The sequence below is a fragment of the Elgaria multicarinata genome, chromosome 2, assembly GCF_023053635.1.
Source record: "Elgaria multicarinata webbii isolate HBS135686 ecotype San Diego chromosome 2, rElgMul1.1.pri, whole genome shotgun sequence".
Lineage (NCBI taxonomy): Eukaryota > Metazoa > Chordata > Lepidosauria > Squamata > Anguidae > Elgaria > Elgaria multicarinata.
The window spans coordinates 182,900,309-182,914,298 of NC_086172.1; positions in this window are offsets into that span (position 1 = coordinate 182,900,309).

The following is a 13,990-nucleotide window of genomic DNA, read 5'->3' on the forward strand; positions in this document are numbered from 1 at the left end:
AACTATGTGCAGCCATGGAGAATTTAGCTCTCAAAGGCCTTGATAAAAAGCCATGTTTTAACTTGGCGTCAAAATGTAGCCAGTGCCAGTGCCAGTCAGGCCTCCAAGGGGAGGGCATTCCACAAGCTCTGGGTAGCCAGGGGTCGGGTGAAATGAGGGTCCCTCTACAGGAAGCTGCCTCATCCCAAGTCACCCCCCTTCGGGGCAACGGGCCACTCTCCAGGGTATCCGCCAGGCAGAGTGAGCGACGTCACTCCTCTGATCTAACTGGAAATGCCTGGATTCGAACTTGGACCACTGAGCGACGGCACCTCTTCAGTTTAGCTTCAATATCTGGAAGGCTGTTTATGTTTTTCTTTATTTTAAAAGGGAAGTGCTAGTACCACAGCATACCATACAAGACCATTGATTTAAAATAATTTCAGAAAAAAATGGAGTCCTGCAATTACCATTCCAGCTCAGTTCTTTGCATCAAATTGTCAAAATGTCCATAGGTGCTAAATGATTGGCAAGAGGATTTTTCCCTTTTAACCTGTTGTTAACTACAATGTACCCTTGAGGTGCAGCAGATCACAATTTGGATGAAGAAATACATTAATTGATGCATATGGCATCCTCAGAATGTATTATTTCGAGGGTGAGTCGTGCCTCCTAGGCTCTTGGCGTGAGATAGAATTCACAACAATCCCCCCCCCCCGTAGGCTCGCAGTCGAATAAAAATGGAGGGATGAAGGTAGGAAAAGGGGCCGTTCTAGTCAGTGCTGGATGGGCAAGAATAAAACCGAAAATGAAATTAATAGCTAAGATTACAAGACCGATGTATGAATATATACTAGAAAGTAGGGGTGTGCACGGACCCCCCACTCCGCTTCACTTTAAGATCTGCCATTTTCGGATCGGCCCACTCCGCCCCGCCCCCACTCCGCCTGTGCCCACTCCGCTCCGCTCGAAGCTCCGGATCCAGATCGGAGCTCCAGTCCCGTTACCGGGCCCTGTCGCCATCGCCGCCCATGCGGCGACGGCGGCAGAGCCCGGTAAGGGACCAAGGGGGAGGGGGGCCTTACCTGCCTCCGTCCGTGGTCCGTCGCCGTCTTCAATTGAGCCCGCGGTTCCACCAGGAAGTCTGGGCCGTGCGGCCCAGACTTCCTGCTGGAACCACGGGCTCAATTGGAGACGCCAACGGACCGCGGACGGAGACAGGTAAGGGAGAGGAGGGCGGGGGGGCATTACCGGGCCCTGCTGCTGTTGCCGCATGGGCGACAGCGACAGCGGCAGGGCCCGGTAAACCCCACTTACCTTTCCGGCGGAGCTCCGGATCGAGGCGAAGGATCCGCCTTCACCTCGATCCTCTTCGCCACGCTCCGCCGGCCCCCCAATCCTCTTCGCCTCCGCCTTAAGGGCAGGCGAAGCCCCCCGCTCCGCTACTGCTTCTCCGGTCCGATTAGAAGCGGAGCACATCCCTACTAGAAAGGCAAAATTCTGTAGCTCCAGTAAAAGAAAAATGTCACGTAGGAGAAAGGAGAGAGGGGGGCACTGAATAGGAAAGTTAGTACGGGGAGAAGAAGGGAATGAAACGCAGAAGACGGGAGGAGGTGGAATCCCTCAGTCAGTCAGTCCGGAGGAGTTTGGAGCGCCGGCAAGGGCTGCTGTTCCACGAAGCCCAAGCAAATGCTGATGAGGTCATTGTTGCTTCCAGCTATGAATAAGCCCAAAGGGCTTGGCGGAATCAAGACACATTTGCGAAGAGTCAAGGAAGTGACTGGTTACGGGATTTGTGGCTACAAACCACTTAGGCATGTCGTGGTGCGGCCATAATTCATCTTCCTGTTTACTTAGCGGCGTGCAGGACGGCGCTTTTGTGCAAATCTCCCCGTTTATCTTCCTTCCTCGGACATGTGCAGTAATGAGGCGAGTTCGCTGCTCCGGGTTGCCAAATCGACCCTTTTGACTGGCTCGTAAAGACCTGGCAACTCCGTCCATTTTTATTAAGATTTAGGATCAGCCGCAGTCTTTTCATTAGCACCGCAGACGGGCAGCTCTTCGCGGGCCTCCCGGAGCCTCTTCAAGCCGAACGACTTTCGCCTGCCAACTCCCTGCTGTTCACCTTTCTCAAATTTGTCTCTGGCAGGGAGGCGGCTCTTGCTGACATGGAGAACGGTGGAGGCGGCCACCTCCACAGTGGCTCCGATGCCCTCTGCGGAGATTGGAGTAATGGAGTGGAAAGGAAGCTGGGAGGCCCTGGGCAGCGGTGGAGAATTCTGACAGATTTCTCATCTCAGAGATCATATATCTTTCTTCGCTGCTTCATAGGAAGGAGAGGGGCGGCCGGGGTGGGGGGGAATCCTTGCCATTTTTGAGTTAGACATACCCCCAGCTTTTGAAAATCCCAAATATTCTTGTAAGTTCGTACTCAGTGGTACTGAAATAACAGTCCGCATTTTGGCCAAAATGTTTTACCAACACTATTCATTTCCCCACACTGGGGGCTTACATGGGAACTAGGGGCAGAACAGGCTGTGTGCTGTTGGTGGGGCAGATGCGGAGGGGCAGATGGAGAGGCTCTAAACAGCTGGGATTGTTCAGCGTACAGGAAAGGTGAGTGAGGGGAGACAGGATCCAGGTGTACAAAGTTTTGCATGGTGTGGAGAAAGTGGATAGGGAGGCATTTTTCTCCCTCTCTCATAATGCTAGAACCCAGTGGGGTCATGCCATAGAATCATAGAATCATAGAATAGCAGAGTTGGAAGGGGCCTACAAGGCCATCGAGTCCAACCCCCTGCTCCATGCAGGAATCCACCCTAAAGCATCCCTGACAGATGCTTGTCCAGCTGCCTCTTGAAGGCCTCTAGTGTGGGAGAGTCCACAACCTCCCTAGGTAACTGGTTCCATTGTCGTACTGCTCTAACAGTCATGAAGTTTTTCCTGATGTCCAGTTGGAATCTGGCTTCCTTCAACTTGAGCCTGTTATTCCGTGCCCTGCACTCTGGGAGGATCGAGAAGAGATCCTGGCCCTCCTCTGTGGGACAACCTTTTAAGTCTTTGAAGAATGCTCTCATGTCTCCCCTCCATCTTCTCTTCTCCAGGCTAAACAGGCCCAGTTCTTTCAGTTTCTCTTCATAGGGCTTTGTTTCCAGACCCCTGATCATCCCGGTTGCCCTCCTCTGAATGCTGAATGGTGGTAGACTCAGGACAGGCCAAAGGAAGGACTTCTTCACACAGTGCAAAGTTGAACAATGAAATTCACTTCCGCAAGATATAGTGATGGCCACCAATTTGGATGGCTTTAAAAGGGGATCAGACAAATTCATGGAGGTTATCAATGGCTGCTCGTTGTGATGGCTATATGCTACCCCTAGTATCCTGGGGATATATTGGGGGGTGGCAGGTGCTGTTGCAACCATTCCCCACATGTGGGCTTCCTATGTGCATCTGGTTGGCCACTGTGTGAACTAGATGGACAGGCATCAGGGCTCTTCTGATGTCCTTAAAAGATCCAGCTACAATTTCAGGTGATCCATAGAACTGATTTACTTGGCTTCAAGAGTGACCGTAGCCCCAGATCTGGGAGCAGAAAGCTGAGCTTGTAACGCAAGGGTGGGAGATCAGGGATCAGAGCACAGGATGGTCCTTCTGGCAAAAGGGGGGGGGGACGTTGGTGGAAGCTGGCCACGGGCAGGCTCCTACGCTGGAAATAGCGCTGTGGAGCATGGGTCTGGCTTGGCATGGAGCACTCTGAACTGGGAGAGGTGCATCAGGTGTGCATGGCTTACCATGGTGCATAAAGAGGAGAAGGTGGCAAACATGGGAAGCCAATGACAAACTGCCCCTAAGGGTCACTGGATTGGAGACAGCATGGGTGACCATGGGTGCCGTTGATGCACATTCCTCCTGAGGGTACAGTGCTGTGTTACAAGGTATAGGTCAGCACCTTCACCGCCCCAGCTGACTCCTACGACAAGGAGAAGTAGAGCTGAGTATCGTCAGCATACTCATGGCACCCAACCGTCGAACCCCTAATGCCCTCCCCCAATGGCTTCATATAAAATACGGAGGAGCTGTGGTTGCCACAGTCTTCCTGCAGGCATGACTTTCTTCTTCTTCTTCTTCTTCTTCTTCTTCTTCTTCTTCTTCTTCTTCTTCTTCTTCTTCTTCTTCCTCCTCCTCCTCCTCCTCCTCCTCCTCCTCCTCCTCCTCCTCCTCCTCCCTCCTTTGCTGAAGGCTTCCAGCAGTATTGAGGTCAGCAGGGCCCTTCCACCATGTCACTTTGCTTGAATTCCGGGGCAGATGTCAACTACTGCTTGGTCGCCAGAAGCCAGACAGAGGGTGGTGGGCCTGATGGACCAAATGGCCGCCAGAAAGCCCACGCTGACTCTGCAATCAGGATTACCTGCTGCCACTCCACAGCAGTGAAACCCAAGGTGTGAAAGCCAAGTTCAAGAGCAGAAAAGAAATTAACCCCCCCCCCCCAAAGATAGCTGCTACATCATGGGCTTGGGCTTGAAACACTCTCGTCATGGTTCTCCCCTTCCCCCTCGGCCACCACACACTCACACGCACCCCTTCCCCAGAAGCCCCCTCGCTGTCTGGAAGTGAATCCTCCTCTGCGTTTCTCTGTGGTTTTAAATGAAAGGAAATGGCTTTGTCCCCTGGAAGAGAGCGGTTGTTATTGCAGTACGCGGGCGCACGGCGGGGCGCTCTGTCAAAACACGGCCGCTCTGCCTGAGACGGAGCGTGAATGCTGGGTGGGTAATAAGTTAAATTAATTTCCACAAAATGAGCTGGTGACAGGATTTCCATAACTCATTATAAGTTGGTGCCACACCTGCTGCTTTAACCCACGTGGCCAGTTTCTCGGCCGCTGAGCTGAAAATGAGGGCTTTCGTTTTGCAGGCACGGAACGAGCCAGGCTACAAATGAGGACCGGAACTCACCCAAGGGGACCCAGGAGGCCGGGGCGCCTCGCCAGCTAGCCCTACACTGCTGCCCTGTGGCGGTCTTGGAGTGCCCTGATAACTGCTGGGGCGCAGTTAGCCGCACGCCAGGCACAGCTTTCACAGCACTATTTCCTGCTTTTTATTCCATGTTGTGCAAATGTCATTGTGAGGTTCATCAGACAAGCGTTTGAGTGCAGGCTCGCAACTGCCCACTTACAGTTGTCTGTGTGTCCCTGAGATGACGACATCCACCTCCCGCTCACCTCCCATGTGCCTCCTATGTGCCTCCCATGTGCCTCCCACTCATTCTGCTCATTTTTCTGTTGCCAAATAGACCCCTTAAAAAAAAAAAACCCACCCCAGAATGTGCCGCGATCTCCTGCTGTTTGCAGGAAAAGCAGTGCGTTAAAAATGCCCCCTGAATGGGCCATGAGGTCTTTGTTTACTTCCTCTTTCCCCTCCGGGCAGAAAGAGGAACTAGTGAGGGACAAAAGCGGGGGAAGAGAAGTGACGGTAAGGAAATGTGATCCCCCCCCCCATGGGCTGATGCTCTGTGTGTCCTATGAGACCTAAATGCGCCAGAAGGATAGAGCGCTCCCACGATGGGGTCGTAACAATTTGACAAAGGCATCGATCCGGCCCTCATTTCAGGAACAGCCGGGTGAAAGGGGGCTGCTTGAATCGGCAGCCCGGCTGGGCCTGGCTCACGGGACGTGAAACAGAGGTGGGCCTTGGAGCCCAGGGCAATGGTTGGGTCTCTTGGGGGAGGAGGGGAGGGGGCACTTTGTTACCCTGGGCGGAGGGGGTGGGGGTGGGTGGCAGAGCAGGAAGCGTCCCAGCTCAAAGTGCAACACAGGAGGCTGTGAGTCCACCAGTGACTGCTGACTGACGCCAGCCAGCTCCGGCTGCAAACAAATGACTGAAATGGGCCCCAGCATTTGGCGGTCCCTTGGACTTTGCCTTTGGGTGTGAAGCTCGTTTCGCATGCTTCAGGGCTCCCTTGGCCATTCAGGGGACATGGGTGTGAGGGCGCACACCGGCCTCCCACTTCTCTGCCTCTTTCCTCTTTGGAGCGTGGCCCGGGGCACTTGGATTTGGACGCAGATCGACTCCTTTGCTTGCCAGGGGCTCCTGCTGCCGGTCAGGCTGTTGACGTGGGTGCCCGGGCCAGTTCTTAACTCAGGGCTGATGGTGGACAAATCCCACTGGGGAAGTACTGCAGATCAGCCCCTGAACCTGGGAATTTGGCCCCAGGTGGCTGGGGAGTTCCTGGGTGCCATTATGCCCAGTTCCAAGCCATGAGGAAGCATGGCTGTGAGTGACCCATGATGCCTAGGGAGGCTCAAGCATCACTGTGAGCAGGTGACATAGGAGAGTATCAACATGGGGAGCTGGTTTAGACTGAGAGGAGCTGCCAGCTGGGCAGAGACCGTTCCCAGACCTCTTACCGGAGATATTTTTAAATGGGGACGCTTCAGCGCCTGGATCTGGGAGCTTCTGGCCGCAAGGCAGGTGAGTTCTGGGCCAACAGAAGGAGAGCCGGCACCTGTTCAGCAGGCTTTCCCATTGCAGGTGGGTCTGGCCAGGGTGGGGCCAGAGGGCGTGGCCCCCTCTCTCCATAGGATGTTCTTCGTTGCAAGAAGATTCAGCTCATCTCTCACCTGCCATAATGAGGGAGGGGATGTTTATTGTAGTGAAAAGGGTTCTGTGCTCCACACTGCAGGGGCAGCGTAGTTTCTGAGACTTCCCTGCACTCCCACGTTCATTTAGCTCTTTTAGCGTTTAAGAAGGGTCAGGATGTGCATCTGGAATTTCAAAATGCAATAAGACAAAGCTTGACAGAAGGCTTTTTTTCCTTTTTTCTTTTAAACTGCTATTTGCAAGTCAAAGATTCACAGATCCTCTTTTCCCTTTCAGTTTCTCAGGAGGAGGACGGCAATCCTGTCGCGGAATCACGTGGGTTTTGCCGATTCAGTAGAGAAAGTTTCCGTTCTGATTGCAGCCGCTTTCTGAAGTCTTGCTGGAGAGGGAAACCGGACTGAATAGAGTCCACATCTGTTTAGAGCTGAGAACAAAGGGCTTCCTCGGGGACCAGGGCTCCCGGCGCCCTGAAAAGGAGGAACGGGCACTTCTGAGCACGTGGGAATGAAACAAAAGGGTTTCCTCTGGATTCCATTTTGCCATCTTTGATTGAACATAAGAGGGAGGAGAGACAAAACGGTGAAGTTCTGAAGTTCTGGTCTACATGGAGAAAATTAAACCCACCATATCAGCGGCCTGCAGGAAATCTAATTAAAGTAAAACTCCATGAGGGGAGGCGCGACAAGGAGGGAAATGGGAGAGACTTCTGTAAAAAAAGGAACTAAATATCAAATGGACAAAGGAAGAAGAGAATTCTTCAATGAATGGGCCAGAAGGAACGGCAATGGCCTGAGCGAAACGCAAACAGAGACTGCATTCTCAAAGGTGCCAAAGGAAAACTTATTTATTTGAACCAAATGTGTCCCAGCAGGGCCGACTCTTCCACGAGGTGGGGTGAAGCCCCTGCTTCAGGCGGCCGGTGGTGAAGGGCGCCAGCGGAACTACACACACCCACACCCACACCCACACACCCACACCAGTGCTCCAGAAAGACCTGCTGCCTGTTCTCCTGCTGGCTGCTCTCTGGAGCACCTCTTGTCTGATGCCTTGCACTGAGGGACCCCCCCCCCAGAGTGATGCATCGGGAGGGAGGGCTCTCAGGGAAGCCCCCGCCATCCGCGCAGGAGAGATGGCTCTCCAGAGAGCCCAAATGCCTCGCTCCTAGGGGGCCTTCCTGAGAGCGAGGCGTTGGCGGGGAGCTCTCTCTCTCTCTGACAGCCTCCAGGGCCACCTCCCCACCAATGTTTCACCAGGGGGCGGTGGAGAAAAGAGAGGCTGCTGCTGTCGCTTCCATCGTCAAGGCAGGAGGGAGGAGGAGGAGGAGGTGATGATGATGATGATGATGATGATGATGATGATGATGGCAGGAAAGGGAGGAGCAACAGCAGGAGGAGTACCAGGTGGCTGCTGTGATGTCACAGCCATGTGGGAGGAGGAGGAGGAGGAGGAGGAGGAGGAGGAGAGAACTGTCAATCATTGCAGCCAGTGGAGGGGGGGAAGAGGGAGGGTTAGCATGCCCTCTTCTTCTTCTTCTTCTTCTTCTTCTTCTTCTTCTTCTTCTTCTTCTTCTTCTTCTTATTATTATTATTATTTATTTATTTATATAGCGCCATCAATGTACATGGTGCTGTACAGAGTAAAACAGTAAATAGCAAGACCCTGCCGCATAGGCTTACAATCTAATAAAATCATAGTAAAACAATAAGGAGGGGAAGAGAATGCCAACAGGCACAGGGTAGGGTAAGCAGGCACTCTTCCCAAGCAATCTGCTAAAACTGCAATGCTGAAAACGGACCAGGCCAGCCCACGGAGGTGGTGGCCATCCTTCACGCACCCCATCAAGGCCTGATGCTGAGTCAGCCACTGAGCCTCATGAATCTGCCAAGGGAGCAGCATTCAAGTGGATTTTCTTTCATGCAGGAGCCTGAAGCAAGAGGCAGGATGAAACACGGCCGTCCCAGAAAAGCCCACCCTCTCCCTGATGGGACAGCCGGATCTATGGTTTACCTTGAGTATTTGCCCACTTCATCCCTCGATATCTAAAACATCTAAGGGGGCAACGTCCATCTCGCCCCCATGGCTGAACCCCCCCCGCCCCCAAGCACTGAGCACACTCCGTGGCCATGGACTGGGCCCTGTTCAGACAACATTCATTCATTCATTCATTCATTCATTTATTTCATTTTTATACCACCCAATAGCCAAAGCTCTCTGGGCGGTTCACAAAAGTTAAAACCATGAAGAGCATAAAAAACAACCAACAATCTAAAAACACAAATATAAAAAGCACAACCAGGATAAAACCACACAGCAAAAGTCGATATAGGTTAAAATACGGAATTAAAACAAGGTTTAAATTTAAGTTAAAATTAAGTGTTAAAATACTGAGAGAATAAAAAGGTCTTCAGCTGGCAACGGAAAGAGATAACAGGCGGACCTCTCTGGGGAGCAGCCAGGGTGCCACAGCAGAGAAGGCCCTGCTCCTCCTGGTAGCCACCTGCCTCACTTCCTTTGGCTGGGGCTCATGGAGAAGGACCCCTGTGGATGATCTTAAGGTCCGGGCAGGCACATGATGGTTAACTATTTTGAGCTAAACATTATTATTATTATTACTATTATTATGCTCACTAACTACTTGCTGCAAAAGGGTTCGCGGCCTAACCATGGCTTAGCGTGTGGTCTGAACAGGCCCTCTGTGGGGCGCCTGTGGGAAAAGAAAGAGAAAGGGAAAGGGAATGGATGGGCATGGCCGGCTCCAGCCCTGAATAGAAGTACTCCATTACATTTTGTTGCAGGTCCCACTTGTAAACCCTATTCCCCATAAAGCGGGCTCCACGCTTTTGAAAATTTGTTTCTGCTATGAAGTTGAAAACGCTGAATGCTCCTGGAATGGTCTGAATCCGTCAGTTGTAAGGCAGGGGTGGGAAACCGGTGACCTTCTAGATGTCGTTGGACTCCAACTCCCATCAGCCACAGCCAACATGGCCAATGGCGAGGGAAGGCAGAAGCTGTAGCCCAACAACATCTGGAGGGCCACAGTGCCTCACCGCTGCCTCCAGGGACCCCCCTCCCCGCCTTGCCTCAGACACAAACACACCGGACGGCCCAAGGCCAAGTAATTCCTGCTGAGGCCTCAGAGGTTGCTTTCTGAATCCACAGGGCTGCAGGGAAGGTCCCAGAATGGTGTGTGAAGTTCTCTAAATGCTCAAAAGCACTGTATAAATATGAAGCTGTGCTCCTCGTTGCATCATGAACTTCCCCAAAGCCACGGCGACTGGGACAATCCAAGAATCCCAATAGTTTTCACCTCAACCCAGAGGCAGGTGTCTTGTAAAGCTTCCTTGCTCATTCCGGGGCAAGCCAGCCCCGAGTGCTTTGCCTGACAACAGGGAACAATATATCGATACTGGGGAAATTAATTTCCCTCCAACTGCTGTGAGGGTGGCAGCTCAGCTCAGGGGGATGTGGGACCTTTCAGGCTTAGTGATGGATGTTACCGGATGTTTCCGGCATGGGCAATGTTTGGTGGCGCGTTCCCCATCCCCCCAACTAAATACCTGCCACAGACTTCTTCCCCATCCAGGAATCTGTGAAGGATTCTGGAAGCCCTGACCCCAGAGGCAAGTTTCCCAGAATCCCTGGGGCTCCGGAGGGTTCGAGAAGGAAGCAGGTCATGCTGCACTTACCCCAAGAATACAGAAACGGCTCTAGAACCCTCAGCAGGATAATATCCAACGGCCCACGTAAACGTTGAGCGGTCTCCAAGAAGGAACACGGCTCTCCGGGCGTCACTCCGCCTAGCGCATCAGACATCTTTAGATTGCTGAGCATTCTACACCTGTTCTCTCTCTGTTGGTTTGAGAGAGAGATTTTAAACTCTTCTGCTTGCAACTGGTAATTTCCTCCAGGCTGCCTGGGCATTTTGAAGCACTCGCTTGCTCAGAGGCAAGAAGAGAGCGCTTTTCTAAAGTGGGGCCCTCAGGGTTCCTTCCCCACAACTCAAAGACGATAAGAGCGAGGCGAAGGGGACGCGGCGGTGGCAGAGCGATGCGTGCTCCTCGGCGTCTCCCTTTTATCCTCACTTTCGGAAGCAGGGAAACAACTTAAAAGAGCTAAAGGGTTCAATAAATATTTAATTTCCCAAACACTGAGAAATGCCGAAGACATGAAAGTGCCCAGGAGAAGCAAAGACTTTGAGGTCTGTGCTGGGTAGTGGCCTGGTGTTCCTCCTCACTTTGCCTTCCCCATTCTGGGATCACCAAGGACTTAAAGTGACCTGAACCATTAGATGGTCAAAACCCGGGAAAAGGCGCAAAGCGCTCAACGAAACAAACATAGGAAAAACGCAGAGGGAAAGCAGAGCGATGGGGTGGATAGACAGCAATTCCGGAGTTTCTTTGAGCCCTTACTCTGCCGAGGGCCAGCTAGACTAGCAGGCTGGGTCTCACCCATTTCCTGATCCTGTTATCAATGGCGATGGGAGAATCCGTGATTTTTGGACTCCCCTTCGAAAGCACGTCGAAATCCATTTTTCTTTTGTTTATTTTGTTTCTGATGTGCTTCTTAGCTTGTTTGAATGGGGAAAGTGCTCTTTTCAGTGTGCAATACCCCACCCCCACATTGGCCGTAGCTAGACCAAAGGTTTATCCCAGGATTGTCCTGGGGTCAAACCTGTTCATCTAAGTGCCACACAGGGCATCCAGCGCTCAGGCAGGGACGAACCCGGGATGATCCTGGGATAAACCTTAGGTCTAGCTACGGCCGTTGACTTCAGTGTTAAAATGCAGAGTTTTTTTTAAAAAAATATACTTCAAAGTGCACATTTTTAAAAAATGCTCATTTTTCAAATGCAATCACAACTTCGGGAATTTGTGGACATTTCTCCTGCTTGCATTTAGGATTGTAAATGGGAGATGTTTGCATGATTTGTGAACTGACATGAAACCTTCATCCATCCCTAGCTATTAATGAGCAAAGGAAACTGTGGTCCATTCCAGGGAAGGGATAGGTGACCCGCCTTGACCTTAGCTCAATTTGGAATTTGGCTCCATAAACCATGTTGTTTCCCCCACTGAAAATAACTCAGTTTATTCTGGGCCGGATGTAGACGCTGCTGGGCTCCCAGTGAAATCAGTAGAAGCGTGACAGTGTCCGGCCACTTCCCTGACCTGTCTGTGCACCCCCAGTAGCCTGACCTGGCGTCCCTTCCAACTTCGCACCCAATGGGCAAAGGTTGGAAGCGAAGCTCCCCGTCCCTCTCCTCCCGCTCGAAGCCCTCATGCAATCGCTGGAACCCTTGCATAGGGGGCTGCAGTCTCCAGACTGAAATCATGTTCACCTTGCTTTGGTTCATCTCCTTCCCTAATTTGGTGACCCTATGAAAAGGAGGACAGGGCTCCTGTATCTTTAACAGTTGCATAGAAAAGGGAATTTCAGCAGGTGTTTTATTTGTATATATGGAGAACCTGGTGAAATTCCCTCTTCATCACAATAATTAAAGGTGCAGGAGCTATACTAGAGTGACCATTTTAAAAGAGGGCAGGGCACCTGCAGCTTTAACTGTTCTGATGAAGAGGGGATTTCACCAGGTTCTCCATATATACAAATGACACCTGCAGAAATTCCCTTTTCAATACAACTGTTAAAGATACAGGAGCCCTGTCCTCCTTTTCATAGGGTCACCCTATTCCCTAATCAGTGCATCGCCTGAGCCTGACTGCACAAAAGCATTGGGCCTGCTTTGCAAAGCTGGAGGGCTGGCTGGTGCCCTTTAGCGCTGCTTAGTTCCCTTTGTTCAACCGACTGACATTTCCAGCTGCCTGATTTGTATTGATAGCCAGACCTGGCAGGTAGGAGTATTCGCTAGACTTCTACTCACCTCTACTGGGGTCCTGCAAATTCTACCTGCAGCACTGGCTCCCACTGTCCCTGGAGTCGCTTATGGGGCTTTCTAGCCTGCAACCAGCCATCCTTCACTCCTGCCTTATGCACAAGGAAGTCTGGGGCTGGTAGTTCCTGGGGGAACAGGTCGCATGGGGAAGCACACCTCTCTCTCTCTCCCCAAAACCACAAGCCCACTCGTCTCTGTTCAAGAGGGGCCCTGGCCAAAACAGAGACATTAAAGATGTAACTAACAGCTACATTCCCCCACATTTTTACTCTAAAGTAGTAGGTGGAAGGGGATTGATATTGGATCAGGACCCTAGTGTGGGTGGTAGGGGACCTTAACCCTTCCCCCCCACCTCTATGGGCCTGATCCAGATTGGGGGGCCCATACCTGCAATCTCGTATCTCAATCCATAAACCCTGGGGTGGAAATGGAGGCCACCACAAAAAAAACGGTTTCCCCCCACCCCCAGCCCTGAATGATGCAACCTCATCCATGGAATTCTGGCAAAATGAAATGGCACTCTGCTGCCACGGCCATTGGCAGAATCATAGAATCATAGAATAGCAGAGTGGGAAGGGGCCTACAAGGCCATCGAGTCCAACCCCCTGCTCAATGCAGGAATCCACCCTAAAGCATCCCTGACAGAGGGTTGTCCAGCTGCCTCTTGAAGGCCTCCAGTGTGGGAGAGCCCACAACCTCCCTAGGTGACTGATTCCTTTGTCGTACTGCTCTAACAGTCAGGACGTTTTTCCTGATGTCCAGCCGGAATCTGGCTTCCTTTAACTTGAGCCCGTTATTCTGTGTCCTGTGTCCTGATCTGGGAGGATCGAGAAGAGATCCTGGCCCTCCTCTGTGTGACAACCTTTCAAGTAGGGATGTGCTCCACTTCTCCTCGAACCGGAGAAGCAGGAGCGGAGCGGGGGGTTTCGCCTACCCTTAAGGCGGAGGCGAAGAGAGTCAGGGGGGCTGCGGATCGAGGCGAAGAGGATCGCCTCAATCCGGAGATTTGCCTGAAGGCAAGTGGGGGGGAGGGAGACTAATCTGGCGCTGCCGGCGCCGCCATCCATGCGGCAGCGGCGGCGGCAGCACCAGGTAAGGGAGCAGGGAGGAGGGACGCTTACCTTCCTCCGTCGCCGGCTTCAATTGAGGCGTCGGTTGAAGCTGGAAGTAAAGGCCGAGGCCTCTTCCGGCTTCAACCGGGGCCTCAATTGAATCCCGCAACGGAGGAAGGTAAGGGGGCGGGGTGGGTGGGTGGTTTTCTTGCGCTGCCGCCGCTGCTGACGGTGGCGAAGCCGGATCTCACTCCGTGGAGCAGAGCGGGACACGGGCGGAGCGGCGCGAAGAGGATCGGGCCTGATCCGGATTTTCCGGATTGGGCCACAAAGCGGATTGTGGGGTCCGTGCACACCCCTACTTTCAAGTATTTGAAGAGTGCTATCAGGTCTCCCCTCAATCTCCTCTTCTCCAGGCTAAACATGCCCAGTTCTTTCAGTCTCTCTTCATAGGGACCACAATACCTGATGGA